General features: G+C 30.6%; 1 protein-coding gene across 1 annotated transcript in view; it reads right to left on the reverse strand.

Moving 5' to 3' along the window:
• Positions 1–5,989, reverse strand: part of LOC129950119 (kelch-like protein 17) — an 83,310-nt gene extending 77,321 nt beyond the window's left edge. Inside the window, exon 1 of the mRNA XM_056061947.1 lies at positions 5,313–5,989. The gene's annotated coding sequence lies outside the window, so the exon portion shown is untranslated. The remainder of the gene's footprint in view (positions 1–5,312) is intronic.
• Positions 5,990–17,581: the final 11,592 nt, after the last annotated feature.

Consider the following 17,581-nt stretch of genomic DNA (forward strand, 5'->3'; position numbering starts at 1 on the left):
AACAGATAAGCAAACTTTTATGTAGTATTGAACCTTATCAGGTTCAAGGTTCTTACACTACTGGATGGAAAAGTAAACAAATAATGAAGGAACAAATTTCCAGTTTGAAGTTTGCTAAAGAACTTTGAAAGGAGAGGTTAATTGGTATTTAAACATATTAGAAGATGCGTTTGCTTATTATTCGATTTCAAAACGTTTATTTGTTTTTTTTTTTAGAAATATTTTTTCTAAAGAGTCTTAACTTTGAATCTAAAATGTGTCCGCCAGTATTTTGAATTGATTTATAAGTTTGATATATTGACCGGAAGAATTGAATAAATAAGCTCAGTTTTAAAAACAGTCCTGTTTTTTTTTATTCATCAGAGGATACTCTTAAAGTTAAGCCTCCTAATTCATCACTAAAAATCAATACAATAAAAAAAAGCCGTAGCCTCTTTTTAAGTGTAATTTTTGTGTAGAGTGTTTGTGGTAGATAAAATTATCAAAAAAAAATATATAAATATTTAAAACGAATTTGATTTGAATATAGCAGTTGCAGAAAATATTGTTTTTAAACGTTTTTTTTTTTAATTTTCCGAATATGGTTTACAAGAAATTAAAAAATAATTCATTTTGTTTCATTATTAATTTTCGTAGTAAGTTATTGGAAGATTGGAGTCGAAATACTGTATTGTATTTATGCATCATAATATTGCATGTACAGTAGTCAAGATTCAAATTCTTTATAAACAAAATTATTCATCGTCAAAAATCTGTACGTCAAAAGTCTGTATTTTAAAGTACAGAATTTACAACAATTTGTGGTACAATTGTTTGTATACTACAAATTTTTCATTAACTTTACTCTTTAAAACATTTTAACATGTTTCCATTTTTATCAAATCATTTTTTAAGAAAATTCTTGTTAGGCGTTTTTTCCTTTCATTTTTTAAAACTGAAAATAAAGTCCCAATACAAATTTGTTGGTCAAATATCGGAAATTCGATTTTTTTCATAAACGAATCGATAGATTTTTATTAAATTTTGCCTAATTTTGTTTCTTAACTTGACTTTAAAACATTTTTGTATTGCGCCAGAAGGGTACCCAAAAAACCGTTGATTTGTTTTAAGAATTCTATAGAAGTAATGAACCGATTTCAATAATTCTTTTTTACCAAAAGCTCTTATACTGTTTTAATAATGTTTGATGGTTAAAAATGTAAACATTTTTGTTTGGATTTAGAAAAAAAATATTAAATTTGTTCCTTAAAAAATTGTATGTCTTGAAAATGCACCATCATTTTCTTACGAAATTGAAATGTAGAACGTATTTCAATAAGCTCTAAACAACTGCATACGAAAAATATTTTTAAACTACAAGTGAAAAATTTTATATCTACAAAATTAATTTTTAAAAAAATCTCTCTAACTTTTAATTTTTTGAAAACAAATTTGTTTTGCAGGCATATATTTTAACCTTAAAATAAATGAAATATTGTTAAACATGCCCTTTGTATATATCGCACCCATAGAATGAAAGTGACCTAACTCAAAAATTGCAACTTGAGGGATATGAACAAAAAGTCTTCAAAAAAGTGTAATTTTGAGTAATTTTGATTGTATTTCTCACATACATATTTGAATGAAAGTTAATTATTTGCCAAATTATGTGAGAAATACAATTAAAATTACTTACAACTACCCTTTGTTGAAGACTTTTTGGTCCTCTCCCACAAGTTGCATTTTTTGAGTTAGGTCACTTTCATTCTATGGGTGCGATATAAAAAAGTTCGTACGACTCAATCGTGCATATTATTTATAAACAAACAAATATTTTTAACATCCCATAGGAAGTTATTCTAATGGTACCGATGGTATCAAATTGAAAAGTTTGACATTTCTCGACGTTTCAAGGTCCCTAGAGTCGAAATAAAAGATTATAAAAAAGATATATGTGCGTGCGTGTGAACATACGTTCGTACGTTCGTATGTCCATATGTCCGTACGTTCTCGAAAAAAATGTTTTAACAAATACAAAATGATTTTATCTCCAAATCAATTGTGCAACGAAAAATAACGTTTTTTAAAAACGTTTTGGAAAAATCGAATTGACAGTTTTTTTTTACAAAAAATAAGAGCCTAACAAAAAAACAATATTAAAACTTGGCAAAAATGTACTTTTAACTCAAATTGCTTTTCAAAAATTAAGAAATTTGTCTTCAAGCTTTTTTATTTCACAGAAAATATTGTTTTCGATATTCAAAAGTTTTTTAATAAAAATCCAACAGTACGTTTTTTTCCTAAAAATATAAAATCTACAAGAAATAGTACGCAAATTTGGTAATAATTGATGTTCGGTTCCAGACATCTCTCAATTTAATTTCATTCATTCAATTTGTAAAAATTTTAGAAATGCTTCTAAAATTGGTAAACATTTGTTTTCGACTAAAACTCTATTTAACAAAACTAGATTTTCAAATTAAACTTATTCTTTATATGAAAAATGCTGTTGGTAATTTTAAAATTTTGAAGTATAATCCAACTAGCAACTTTTTTAACCCAACACGAAAACCTACAAGCTTTTAAGCAAGATAAATCGACAGGCGCACGGGATGGGAAGTTATCAGTGTGGGTCGCCTCCCATCCTCTTTTTTTTGTCTTTAAAACTTCCCATAAAAATCTATTGTAATCGGTCTGATTTGTTGAGTTAAAAATTTTGGACATTTATTGACTTTTCAAGGATTCTAGAATCTGTACTAAAGAGATATGCCTGTCTGTGCGTGTGTACCTACGTACATTTGGGATAGCATTTTTCGTGGTCCATATATCGAAAATCAGTAGAAATATCGATTTAAAATTAAATTTCGAAAGAAGCAGAATTGACTTAAAAAATAGAGTTTGTGTTTTTTTTTACTGCAGCAATTTAAACAAAATTGAAATTTTGGTTGACCCCAAGTATCTCAATTACGCTCGGGAGTTCAATCAAATTGTGCTATAAAATGTGACGTGATTCGAAATTAGTATAACTTTGAAAAAAAAAAAAATCGATTAACTTATTATTTTTTTAAGGAAAAAAATGTAACAAAATTATGCTGCCTCGAATATTTTACGAACCAAAAATTTATTATATTATCTCAGGAATAATTTAATTCAAAGATGAATAACGTTTGTGCTAACTGAGAAAATTTTTAAACAATTGAAATTGCGTTATTTTACAAAAAATAAAAACCTAAAAAAAACTACTCAAAGGAAAATCTTTCGAAAAATTAGAAATGTAATATTATTTATAACATTTATTAATTTTTTTGAAAAAATTGGTAAAAATTATGTTTGATTCTAATATTTTGAGATCATATAAAGTTTTTGACTCCAAAATTATTTCATTCTATGCAAAATTTTGTTATAAACGTCAAATAATGTTTTTGGAAGAATTCAATCGTTTTTTAACAGAAATAAAAGATTTCAAGAAATTCTACTGCAATTCATACAAATTAAAATTAAACTTATTTTTTCATATGCAAAATATTGTTTCTAACTTTTAGTTATTTTTTAGACAAATTCAAACGACATCTTTCTTACAAAAGACGAACATCTACAAAAAGACCAAAAAACTGGTAAGAAATGGTTTTCGACTCAAAGAAAGATATAAATGTTTTTCACTCACTCAAAATATTGTTAAAGTCTTGGAAAAATTGACAAACGGACACGGATGGGAAAGTTGATAATTGTGGGTCGAATCAAATCGTCATTTTGTGTCAATATTTGGCAAAATATTTGAACAAAATCCAACTGACGACTTTTGTAAAAGAACGAAAATGGTTGAAAAATAATATTCAAACGTTAAAAATTTATTTTTGGATCCAATTTCTCGAGAATGGGAAATGTTTTTGACTTTCAAGTTATTGCATTTTGTCCAAAATATTGTAACAAGATATCAAACGGTAGTTCATTTTTTGATAACCAAAACCTTTAAAAATTGCTATTCAAAATAAATGAAAATAGGTTTCCTAATCTAATATTTTCTTCAGATGTTAAGTTCAATCATATGTATTTTATTATATGCAAAATGTTGCTGTTAAAATGTATCAGTTCATAAATTTATTGTTGTTAAAATGATGCAACATTTATGGTAATCTTTTGAAGCTCTGAATTAGCGAAAAAAACACTCTTCCTTATTTCACTTATGAAAAATCACCTATTATTTTTAAACTGAGAATTAATAAATAAAATACTACCGAATTTTATTTTAACGAGTTTGGTCAAAGCACAGATGTTCCCCAAATCCATCTTTAAGGTAAATAATTGTTGTTCATTATGTTAATGAAACTTTTCGATTGAAGAAAATCTAATAATTGCCAAAATAATGTTCCAATAACATTATAATAACTATAAATTAAGACCTTTAAGGTAGACTTGCATCATCGAATACAATATTACTCTCAACGGTCATCCGTTATAACCACAAAAACATAAAATATATACTGTCATTCAATAAAATTCAATTAATCTTCCGCCTTTTATAGGTATAAGCATGTAGCATATCTAACAAAAGAAATAAACATTAAAAACGTTAACCAGTCCGTCCGCTCGCCGTTTGTTTATGTATATCTATAAAATAAATTGCAATTACATATTTTTATATTATTGCATGTTGGATTGCTGGCCTTGAGTACAATATTTTCTAACATTTTTTTCAAGACTTACACTACACGAGACATGATATATTATACCCGACGTAGCACGACGACGTACCTTACCTACCTAACCAAAGACCAAACCAATCTCTTTCGCGGAACTTTGTACGTCGTCGTTACGCGCCAAGAAATAAATTTTAAAAAAAAATTAATAATCAACGTCATTAAATTGCAGTTCTTATTATTTATAAATTCATATAATTTATATTCATTTATAAAAGAACCTGTTTTTACTCTTCAATCGCCTTTTTTCTTTTTAATTTAAATTTTAATATCAAACAAAAACAACAACAAAGAAAAAGAACAGAGAGATAAAAATAACATAAAAAGAAATATCTACCTACAACACTCCTCTCTCTTAGCACGAAAATATAAATTGAATAAAATTAAATTCAAACGAATCGAATCGAACCGAAGCGAAATGTTAGATAGCAGCAGCAGCTGTTATCACAAAAGATACTCGGCGGTATACCTACCGACTTTTTTGCACTACCCCCGTCTACAAATGTTATGATATAAAAAGCACATGGCTATTTGTTGATAATAATTTATACACAAAAATTAACACATTTTTATAAATATCGGTAGACTCATTTTTATTTAATCAATGTTTACTGTTTTGTGATAAAACAAACTTACCTAAATTGAATAAGCTTTGACAGGTATAGAGTCCAAAAAATTAACTCCAGAAAACTCCACACCCTCTAATGTCGGGTAAAGGCAATCGACTAAAAACTGCTAAATTGCTGCTCCTCTTCTGGCTGCTGTTGGCTGCTGGCTACTGCCTCTGCCTCTATGTCTTGACTTGACTCTGAGCTGTGCTTATTCTGCATATTAGGTCGACAACCTTTTTTCTGACATTTGCTGTCCACCCTCTCTCTCTGGTTCGTACATAGCTCGATGCCACAAAGTTATCGTATCGTTGTTGTTTCCAAAGAGGGATGTTTTGCAATTGAACGACATACACAAAAATGAGCTTTTTTTATTTTTTAATATTTTCCAATGCACTTAACGAGAGATAAGAACGACACAAACGAAAATTAAAAATAAAACAATTCATCAATCAAATCGAATTTTCCCCCAATTAAGAAAGAACAAGGTACCCGAATAAAGATTTCACGACGAATCCAACTTAACGAAAATCCACACCTAATTTGACATTTAAATTTTCAAAAATGTTTCACGTTTCTAAAATTAAATGGATTATGGACGCTTTAGCTAAAAAAGGATCCCAGTCTCAAAAAATATTACTTCTAAACTTTTAATCTATAACTAGAAATATCTATCTACTATCTTAAACACACGTCTAACCGTAGCTAAAGTTCAAAGATAACTGTGGAGAAAAAGTTGGCAAGCCAAATGTCAAAACTCTTGCCGGTTGGCATTGTTGGCAATGGAAAAGCATAGAATAAAATTCTCTCTATTCCTCTCTTCAAGTCTTATACCAATAAGCTTTTTTCTTTAATCGGCTTCGGCATCGGGATGAAATATAAAAAAACCCACCCTTCGAAAGCATATTCTGGGCTTGTAGGGTTCCCTCTCTCATACTATAATTTTCTCAGCATTTCATGAATGAAGTTCTGTTATTTAAAAGCAAAACAACCCCCAAGAGTGTTGACAGTTCTTTGACAGATGTTGTTCAAGTTAAACTGTTGGAGTGCTCATGCGCTCCACCAAGTCATGTGTATAGGAGGGCTACAAAGCTGCTATACCACAAACCCTCTTAGAAAAAAGCTACTGAAATTCATTAAAAAGAAAAAAAGCTTCGAAAGAAAAGTTTCGTTAAGTTCATCCACAAACCTTTAGAAAAAATTCGTTAAAAATTGTATCAATGAATAATTTTGAAGCTCAATGTTCTTGTTGTTTTTTAGGTAATTTTAGGAGCATTAAAATTTGATTTATGAATTCTCGATGGTGTACCTACAACCATTTCCATAGGGAGGCACTTTAGTCTTATAGACCTTGAAAATGTTTAATTCAAATACATATCTATTTTTTTGTACTTTTTAGCACAGAGTATCCCAAGGGACTTTGTCTTAAGATACTTACTTAATTTGACAACAGAAGGCCCTTTTCAGGTCATATAAATTTCCTAAAGTAACGACCAATGTATACCAAAACCGATGACCTTTGGTATGGGAAAATTAGGGATACCATAAGCATGAACGGTTAGGTAGGAGTATCTTCTTATAGATCTTGACTTTTTTTAATCCTACACACTTTTCGAAGGGGGAATAAGAACAATATCAAAAATTAACGAAATTTTATGGCAAAGTATTTAACACGTGGATTGTATAGTTTGTATTTTATTAAAGAAAGTGTTAAGACATTATGTGTGGGAAGTTTGTGTAAGGTTTGTCCTTGACTATATACCTACTACGAGAATGTCGCCGGATAGAGTTAGTTTTTTTTTGTTTTGTATTTTACTTAATATGATATTATTGACTTAAGATATTTTCGCAAGGATACAAACATGTAGACTTTTTTTTAGGGAAAGGCAACACTTGCAATTCTGAAATACAATTAGTCTACTAACAACTGTTGAGTTAGTCTAGAGTCCTAGACTCTAGAAAATAAGTTTTAGTTTAAAAATAACGCCACAGGTGGTCTGTTGGTTCTTTATTGTGAGGTGTGTTAATTGATTTGAAAAGTGTCTTTTCTTAAAGTTTGTATAAAGGAAAAATATTAAAAGGTGAAAATTAATCGAATTCTAAGGAATTAATTCAATTATTTGATACAAAATTTCCTTTGTCTACTTTTAAATTAAAGAACAATAAGTATTATAAAACAGGAATTTTAAAGTGATAATTGGAATACAGTACATGTCGTCATCCACTTAAAAGAAAGGAATGAACACCATTTATTTGATTCTTCTTTTAAATATTTATTTTGAAAATTCTACTTTTGTCTTTTAAGAGTGAACGTTTTTTTTTAATTTTGTATTTTTTAGTATTTTTAGTAATTAACTAAGTTCTTTGTTCCTGCCCTTGTTCACCTTTAAAATACCATCATTTTAAGTCTTTGATGGGTGAACTTTCAATTCATTTATTAAAAAGACAATACACTAAAACAGCAGTTTAGATTTAATGTTAAAACTCAAACCCATGTCCATGTGAAGCTAGATGAAAACAAAGCCCTAAAAGCAAAAACAATTTCTAAAAAATGTGTCATTTTTTATCTTTTTAAACTACGATTAGTTTAATTTTGACAACGGTCCGATTTGTCCATTTGAAAATTTTGACATTTCTCGACGTTTCAAGGTTCCTAGAGTCGAAATAAAAGATTTGTAGAAAGATGTCTGTGCGTGTGTACGTACGTTCGTATGTCCGTACGTTCGCGAAGTTTTTTTTGTTTTCCATAGCTCAAGAACCAGTAGAGATATCGACTTTAAATAAATTTTGTTATACAGATAATAAGGCAGAAAGATGCAGAAAGGGCTCTCAAGAAAATTGCGTGTGTGGTTTTTTTACCATAGCAGTTTAAATACATAAAAAAGGAGACCCTTTAAATTGCGCCAACTACAGAGTCATTAGTCTCCTTAACATTGCATATAAGATCCTATCTGCTGTATTATGTGAAAGTCTGAATCCGTTCGTCAACAACCTGATAGGTCCTTATCAGTGTGGCTTTAGACCAGGAAAGTCCACTATCGACCAAATTTTCACACTACGGAAGATCTTGCAAAAAACCCAAGTGCTTCATCAATACCCACCATCTCTTTATCGATTTGAAAGCCAAGTATGACAGCATAAATGCTCTACAGAGCAAAGCCTAGTTTTGGCATCCTTGTCAAACTTATCCGTTTGTGCAGAATGACGATGGAGAATTCACGCTGCTATATCAAGGTCGGAAAAGATCTCACCGATGCATTTGATGTCAAAAATGGTTTTAGACAAGGCGATGAACTGTCATGTGACTTCTTCAACATCGTTCTGGAAAGAATTGTGCAAAACTCAACCGTCAACACTAGCTAGAGGCACAATCTTCCAAAGGTTCATCCAATTCCTCGGATACGCAGATGATATTGACATAATTGGAAGATCAAATCGTGATGTCAGTGGAGCTTTTTTGAGCATTGCGACGGAAGCGAAGAAGATGGGTTTAGTGGTCAATGAGGGCAAGACCAAGTATATGCTGTCATCAAAAAAGGACACTGAACGACGACGTCTTGGACAAAACGTCATCATAGACAGCTATAACTTCGAGGTAGTTAAGGACTTTGTCTACCTAGGCACCGCTATAAAAACAGACAACGACACCAGCGCTGAAATCAAACGAAGAATAACTCTTGCAAATCGCTGCTTCTTTGGACTTAGAAGGAAATTGAGAAGGAAAGTCCTCTCTTCGAGCATCTAAAATAACCATCTATAAGAAATTGATCATCCCGGTTCTCATTTATGACGCTGAGACCTGGACCCTGTCAAAGAAAGATGAGAACGTCTTAGGATGCTTGGAGAGAAAACTTATTCGGGTGAGAAGATAAAACGACGAACTGTACAGGCTGTACAGCGACACTGACCTAGTTAGCAGAATTAAAGTCCATCGGTTTAGATGGCTAGGTCATGTAGAGCGAATAGACATCAATGCTCCAGCCCGAAAGGTCTTCGAATCCAATCCAGAGGGACGGCGCAGTAGAGGAAGACCGCTACTCAGGTGGCGCACCCAGGTGGGAGAGGACCTTAACAAACTTGGCGTGCGAAACTGGAGACAGCTAGCTAGGGACCGAGCTGGCTAAAGACTCATGTTGGTTGAGGCCCAGCTCCGCTCCGGACAGTAGTTTCACCTTAAGTAAGTACGTAAGACTTATTCAAACTTTTTGTGCTATCAATTCATTTCTAAAACTGTGCGTTTTGGAGATATTTTAATAGTAAACGTAAATTTAACGGAGATGTAGCAGGTATGACATTTCAAAATTCTTCAAACATTTTCGTAGAGTTTATTTCAAACATGTGCGCAGATTATTTTAAGACTGGACTGCCTTTGGAAATGTTTCTTCTGTGAGTACTTCTTCTCTTATTTCTCTATACACACAAAGATACATTCATCTTGTATAAATCAATTCAAGACAATATTTTAAAGCTAAATGAATGCTTCAGTCCTGGTTTGAATAGAAAAATGTTTTTAACCACTGTTTCTGCTTTTCAACGAGTCTCTGAAATTGTCTACGTTTCTTTTGGAAACATTCATACCTAACTCCAGCCCATAGAAAAAGGTTCTTAAAATGTAGTTATGAATTGTTTGCTATTCCTTAATTATTTGAATCCCTTGAATGCGTTATAATTTCTTTAAATTGTTTGCTATTCCTTAATTATTTGAATCCCTTGAATGCGACATAATTTCTTTAAATTGTTCTTCTGTGAAAATCAACATTTGTTTGTGAAAAAATCTACAATTAAATTATTACAATGCTCTACTTTTCGTTATGCTAATTTCTTCATATCTTTAAGATGATAGTATAGCGTTCGGTTCAGAAGTAACCCTTTATGTTAATTCTGGTGTACCTCAAGAGAGTCACCTTGATCCATTTCTATTTTTTTAATTCATTAATGATTTGGCTTTTGTTTTAAATAATTCCTTATCGTTGATCTATGCAGGTGATGTTCAAATATTTTGTTTTATTAACTCTATTAAGAGCTACAAATAGATCTTAATCAATTTTTGGGAGTGGTGCAATAAAAACCGTTTGATTCTCAGGACAATTTATTTTACACGCAAACGTTAAATAATAAAGTATGACTTTATTTTCAATTCGTCACATTTTAATACAGAAACCATTTATTCTGACCTTAGTGTTTTACCAGAATTAAAATCAACGATCACTGATCACTATAGTTGTATTCAGATAAAAGCTAACAAAGCACTGGATTCCGTCAAAGAATTTTCCCGAGAATTTGGGAATACTCTGATGTGTGTTGCTTTTGTAATTCCAAATCTTGATGTTGCGTCATACTGTACTATGGAACAATTTAATGTCCATCTATTTTTTGTCGAGTTGAATCATAATCTCAGTCACATTAGCCTAGGAGGCAATTAACCAGTAAATCTTACAAATTCTTTAATTTCTAAAAATTTGTCACCTCCAAAATTTTAAGACGAAAATATGATTTCATCCCCAAAAAAAAAGAATAATGTTTTGGACATCTCATAAAATTTTAAGAAAAATCGAATCGACAGTTTTTTTTATAAAAAATAAAAATTACTCAAAGTTGGTAAAAATTGAATATCGATTCAAATATCTCATCAAAAACTTGAAATTTAGGCTTCAAACTTATTTAATCTTTTAAGAAATATTGTTTTCAATTTCGATAACATTTCGAAAAAAATCGAATTGACAGTTTTTTTACAAAAATAAAACTCTAAAAAAAAATAATACTAAAACTTGGTAAAAATTTACTTTCGACTCAAATAACTTTTCAAAAATTAAAAATATTGGCTTCAAATTTATTTTATTTCACAGATAATATTGTTTTCGATATTCAGTAATATTTATATAAAAATTCAACAGTTCGTTTTTTCATAAAAAATAAAATCTACAAAAAATAGTACGCAAATTTGGTAAAAATTGATACGAGTACATATAGACAAACTTTTAAGCAAGACAAATCGACAGACGGGATGGGAAGTTATCAGTGTGGGTCGCATCCCAGCCTCTTTTTTATGTTATTTTTAAGTTAAGATTTAAGTAAATTATTATATAGAACCAATGTTAGCATTTAATGTTTTTACTAATTGTGCATTGGACATCTAATAAGATGGCATAACTTTGTCATACAGTGCGCCTAGCCATCAATTTATTACAACATTACTCTTGTGATAATTTTATTCCTTAAAATGGTCCGTTAAACTGCTCTTCTCAACGCCTTTCGATCACATTCAACTCATTGGTAGGTACTGACAAATCAGTAACCTTTAAAACCTACATACATTCAATCCACTATTGACGCCATTCGGGAAGATTTATTGAAAAAGTTATGATAAATTGGACAAATCGAATGGACTACGTAACTTGTAGTGGCTAATGACATTTCTGAAGCTCCTATACTACAATAAGTAACTGTCATCCTATCTTAAATTTAAACTCAACTCATTCTGTTTTTAGCAATTTTTGGTATTTATTTTATTTTAACTAAATTTTGACAAGCATATATAGAAAAACAAAAACTAGTTGCTGATAAACAAAAATGGTTAACCTGCCTGCTTTTCTTGTAACAGAACATGAAAATTTAAAGTCAATTTTATTTTACTTAAGAATAAAGTAACATTTTTAATTACACATTGCAAAGTGACATAAGACTTATCTCGGTTTATAATTAACCAAACCAGTTGACAGGCTTTGGTTTGACACACAAAAACTTCGGTATCAAAAATACGAAACGTATTTTAATGACCTAAAACCTGTTCAGAAACGATTAAAAAGTATACCTACATACAAAAAACCAATAAATATATTTTTTTTAATTTCCAATAATATTTACGAAATTTACAAAGCACTCTACTTAACATGTAATCTGACACCTCAAAACAATTGTACTGTAATGTTGTATACTGTACATAGTAAAAGTACAATTATTCGAAATCGAACGGAAACAGTTATAAAAATGTCACTTAAGAATCATTGTCCTTTTTATGTCGTTTGTCAAGTCAAATATTAGATATTAGAAGTTGTATACATTTTGAAATTGTTTGTGTTCTTTATATTACTTTAGAATGTATGGTCATACATATGTATGTACTCTATTCACAGTAACCTATTTTATAAGGTGCGGAAAATTGTGGTTCGATTGTCTGTCGTATTGATTAATAGTTTCATCATAAAAGCACATGACTGCTAACACAAAACTATAAGGAGTAAAAGAGGATGGATATCAATCGTTATTTGCCTTCATCCATTTTTTACTTGCGACATATAGGAACTATATGGCAAGTTTTGCATTCGTGCAAAATTTCGAACTCGAGATTTTAATCAAACATGATATTACGATGGTAGAGAAGTCGAAAAAAGTGGGTCCCGCGATTCCGTCCGGTCGGTTTTGTCTGTCTGTCCACGCTCCTACAGCCTAAACCATTGGGTCGATTGAGTTCAAACTTGGAAGTTAAGGTTTTGAGCAGATTCGCGTTAGGCGTTTTTTTCATTTTTTTTTAAGATCAAAACTAACAGTGGCCCCCATACAATTTTTTTGGTCAAAAACTAAAAATTCGAATTTTCTCAAAAACAAACCGATAGATTTTTTTTAAATTTTCTCTAAAATTTTATTTTTAACTTGGCTTCTTTTTATAAGAAAACCATATTTTTGTATTGCTCAGGAAAGGTACCGCTCATAGAACCGTTATTTTGTTTTTTAATTTTCTCAGCAACTTATGAACTGATTTTAATAATTTTTTTTCTGAATAATCTCCTATATTTCCTTAACAATATTTGATTAACAGAAATTCAATTTTTAATTGTTTGGATTTTTTAAAAAATATTGAATTTTTATTTTTCAAAACTCTATATCTCAAAAACGGGTCAACAATTTTTTACGAAATTCAAACGTAAGACGTATATTTACAATCACTAAATAACTGCATTCCAAAAATATTTTTAGAACAAAATTGGAAAATTTTATATATAAAAAATTAATTTAAAAAAAAAACCGCTCTAACGATTTTCAAAATAAAAATTTAAAAAATCAACGGTTTTTTTATTTATAAAATGGCATTTAAATTTTTGAAGAAAAACTTATTTTTCAGGTAAAATTTTGAATCTTAAAATATTATTTTTTTAATTATTTTTAGTGTGCATGAGCCCGAAAGAGCGCATTATTTTGACAAAATTGTAGTTACATTCCTAGCTTTCATCCAAATTAGTGCATTTGGTACACATTTATATGATAGGTATATTTAATCAACAATCTATTTTAAAGAGTCTATCAAGAAGTATTATCTTGGTAACTTTGTATATAACTGGCCTTCGCCTATATAAAAAAATAAATACTTAGTACCTACAAGTTAAAGAAACTGGCCAGAGAGAGTATATGTATTTTCTATTAGAATCACTTTTTCAACGCATACACATTGTACCTATTTATAAAGGAATTACGTACAACTTCTACAACTACTGCTTACGTGTCACTTCTTAACTAAAATCCAAAACGCACAAGAGCCTGACTGTAAACAACACATGAACAGCAATTTCTTGTACTTGTTCGTATGCTTGTTTTTTAAAACTTTAGTGAAAAAAATAGACTGAACTTTACTACAAGTTTTCAGCGCAAACATGGAGTTATGTTTGCGCTGAAAACTTGTAGTAAAGAAGGAATGTAGTATGTACCTTCTAGCCACCAATAACATTCCTTCATTATCATCATAAACATGCCCTTATCTATCTATCTGCATAAAGCTAAGCACGCCAAGTGAACTATTCTATGGTCGTTTTAGACATCTACCTGCTACCTAACTACACAACCAATAGGCGATCGCCTTACAATTTAAACATTCATGGTCTGCCTCTTTCTTATCTTATTTATTTTCCATCCTGGTTCTTCTAATATGAAATTACAATAAAGCTATCTAAGGGAAAAAAGCTTTTAAGGAACAAGTTGAATCTATATGAATCGCATTGTAGCTTTATAGGTAATAGAAACCATTCTTCATATACAAAGATCGTACCCAAGTAAAAGCAGACTTATGAATGTAAATAAAAACAAATATCGGTAAAAGATCCTAAACAGCTTACCTATGCATACACAAGTTTGTTTCATCCCCTTATTATATACAATATTAAGCCATTTTGTTTGTTATATAAAGTGCGTTGATATAAATAAAACAAAAACAAATTCATCAACCTTCATATGGTAGCTCTTTATGTGAAAACATATACGAGGATAGACTCAAATAAAATGAAGGAAATTGTGTTGACTTTTTGGCTCGAAAATTAATTATCTCCCTTATTCTGCTGGCTGCTTATGGGAATGGGAATAATATTTTTCTCTCGCTCCCGCTGAATTTCTCCACTTTCGATACTAACGCCACGCCAACGACTCGGCATCTGGTCGCCCTAAAAGTTTATGCTCATGAGAGTACTATGGTTTTCATATACAAAGATCGTGCGGTTTTTGGACAATTCAAATGGCATTTATATATTTGAAGCCAAACTTATTTTATAGGAATATTTTTAAATCTCATATAAGTACTTTTTTAAACAGACTCTTTGCATACAGGAGCAAGTTCGTGCGACCCAGTCGTGCATTTTATTTGTATTGTTTTACGAGCTGTGTGTAACGTCAAAAGTAGAAGCTGAGTTTTGCATTCATTGGGAAAAAATCAAATTCAAAGAGTGAGGATTGAGAGGTGCTATGGTAATTGGATATGTACATCAACAAAAAATAAAAAGAGGCTGGGATGCGACCCACACTGATAACTTCCCATCTCGTCTGTTGATTTGTCTTGCTTAAAAGGTTGTAGGTTTTCGTGTTTTGTTAAAAGAGTTGATATCAACAATATTTTGCATATATTAAAATAGTTTGTTTCAAAATCTATTTTTGTTAACGAGATTTTTAATAGAAAACCAATTTTTACCAATTTTAGTAGCATTTCCCTAAGTTTTTATTTCTTATACAAATAAATACAAATTGGATGAATGAAATTAATTTGGAGCTAATATTGTCTACTATTCACGAGATAGGGTTTTACCAATTTTGCGTACTGTTTCTTGTAGTTTTAATCTTTTATGAAAAAAATTACTGTTAGATTTTTATAAAAAAAATGTCTGAATGTTGATTAAAATGTTATTTTTGTCAATGCAATTTTTCTCAAAATATTATTGAATGTTGAAAACAATATTTCTTATAAGATAAAATTAGTTTAAAGCTTATGTTTTTAATGTTTGAAAAGATAATTAAGTCGAAAATTAATTTTTACCAACTTTTAGTAATGTTTGATTTAGATTTTTAATATTTTGTAAAAAAAAAACTGTGTTTTTCAAAGTGTAGCACAAATGTAATGAATGTTTTGAATAGTTATTTGAGTCAGAAATCAATTTTTATTAACTGTTATAAATTTGTTTTAGGTTTTTATTTATTGTAAGAAACCTATCAATTCTATTTTTTAAACATTTTAATACATTTAAAAAACGTTATTCTTCGTTGCACAAAACTGTTTTGGAGATAAAATCATTTTTTATTCGTAAAATGTTCGAGGTGACAAATATATTTTTTTTCACTGGCCCCACTATGTAACGAACGAGAATCGAATAGTTCTAGTAGTGCCAACTATATTCTTATCAACTTTCGAACAAACAAGGAACTACGTAACCCGAAAGTTTAATTCAATTCAAGGCAAAATCGAAAATAATCACTCTACGTCAAATGTGTTTGCGAGCGAAGTTTTGTTTGTCAACGTGTAAGTAAAATGTTGAATATGAGTTCCATCTACCACCCCAATTATACCGGGAATTCGTGATTTTTGCCAAAAATAGCGTTTAGACTTTCGTTTCTCTTTCTCATACATTTTAAAATTCATCATCAGAGAGCACATGACTCTTTTGATTGAAGTCAAACTTCCGGCAAGTATTTTTGACATGGTTTGCTGTTCTTTTCACCACCGATTTGGTTCTGGTAACCTTCTGTTTTGTTTTTTGTCTTCTGCGAGTAGCCATGCTTATGTTGGATGATATGGTGTTAAGTAAGAACATAAATCCGTCTTTAAAAAGAAGATAGCTTTTAATAAAACTAAAACAAAAGTATATATTTTTCATTAGAATTTTATTATTTAATTAATTATTTCAAAGATATAGGAAAGTTTTCCAAAAGAAACACACACAATTCAGGAAGATGCATGAAATCTTTGTTTGAATCATCATCTTTGAAGAAGTACCGTTCAATAATGCCACCAGCCGCTTAAACCGCACCAAACTGTGACTTTTTCTGGGTGCATTGGAAGCTTTTGCAATGCTTCTGGCTGATATTCACTCCAAAACTGACGATTCTTCTTATTGTACCCATTGAGCCTGAAATGAGCTTAGCTTCATCGCTAGATTTTTCGATAAAAAAGTGGATCTTCGGCCAACTTTCCAAGGGCCCATTCACCAAAAATGGTACGTTGCAGTAGGTCGTTGGGCTTCAATTTTTGCAGCATCTGTATTTTGAAAGGCATCACACCTAAGTCCTTCCGGAAAATGTTCCACGTTGTTTTGTTACAGAGGCCCAATTACTGCGAAAGGTGACGAATCGATAATTGATGGTCATCTTTAACTTTGGCCAATACAGCTGCGATATTTTCTTCAGTTCACACTCTACGTAAGCGTGTTGGTGGTTTAATGTCCAACAATCTGAATTTGGAGCGAAATTAAGTCACAATAGCTCGAATAGCCGCTTCAGTGGGTCGTTTAAGCTCACCGTAAAATAAAAGAAGCGCGCGATTAACTTTCTTAACAGAGCACGCATTTTGGTAATAAAATTCAATAATTTGCAAACGTTGTTCGTTTGTTAGACAATTTATGATTAAATTATGGACCAAACCCAAGGTGTTTGACAGTAAAACAAAACACAAAACGTGTGTCAGCTGTGTAAAAAGTGTTGCTAAAAAACCACCTTTTACAAACCTTTTCTCACTCAGCTCCATTATTTTGAAATTATCTCTTATTCGTCTATTATTTTCTCGTACCGTTCTTTATTTCCTTGCAAATTAAACCAAAGTCAACCGGTGTCCAATTTTGTTATAATTATTCTTGTCTAAGAATCGTATGTTTTATTTTTGTTTTTAAAACTGTCAAACAACTCGATACTCGTTCGAAAATAAAATTTTTTTTGAAAACAATTTGGTATAACCGACATCCGATTCTACTTTCATGCGTAGTACGATTTAAAAGTAGAATCCGAAATGAGTTTCGAATAGGATCAAAAGTAGAATCGAGTTACATAGTAGCGCCC

Source organism: Eupeodes corollae, chromosome 3, assembly GCF_945859685.1.
Source record: "Eupeodes corollae chromosome 3, idEupCoro1.1, whole genome shotgun sequence".
Lineage (NCBI taxonomy): Eukaryota > Metazoa > Arthropoda > Insecta > Diptera > Syrphidae > Eupeodes > Eupeodes corollae.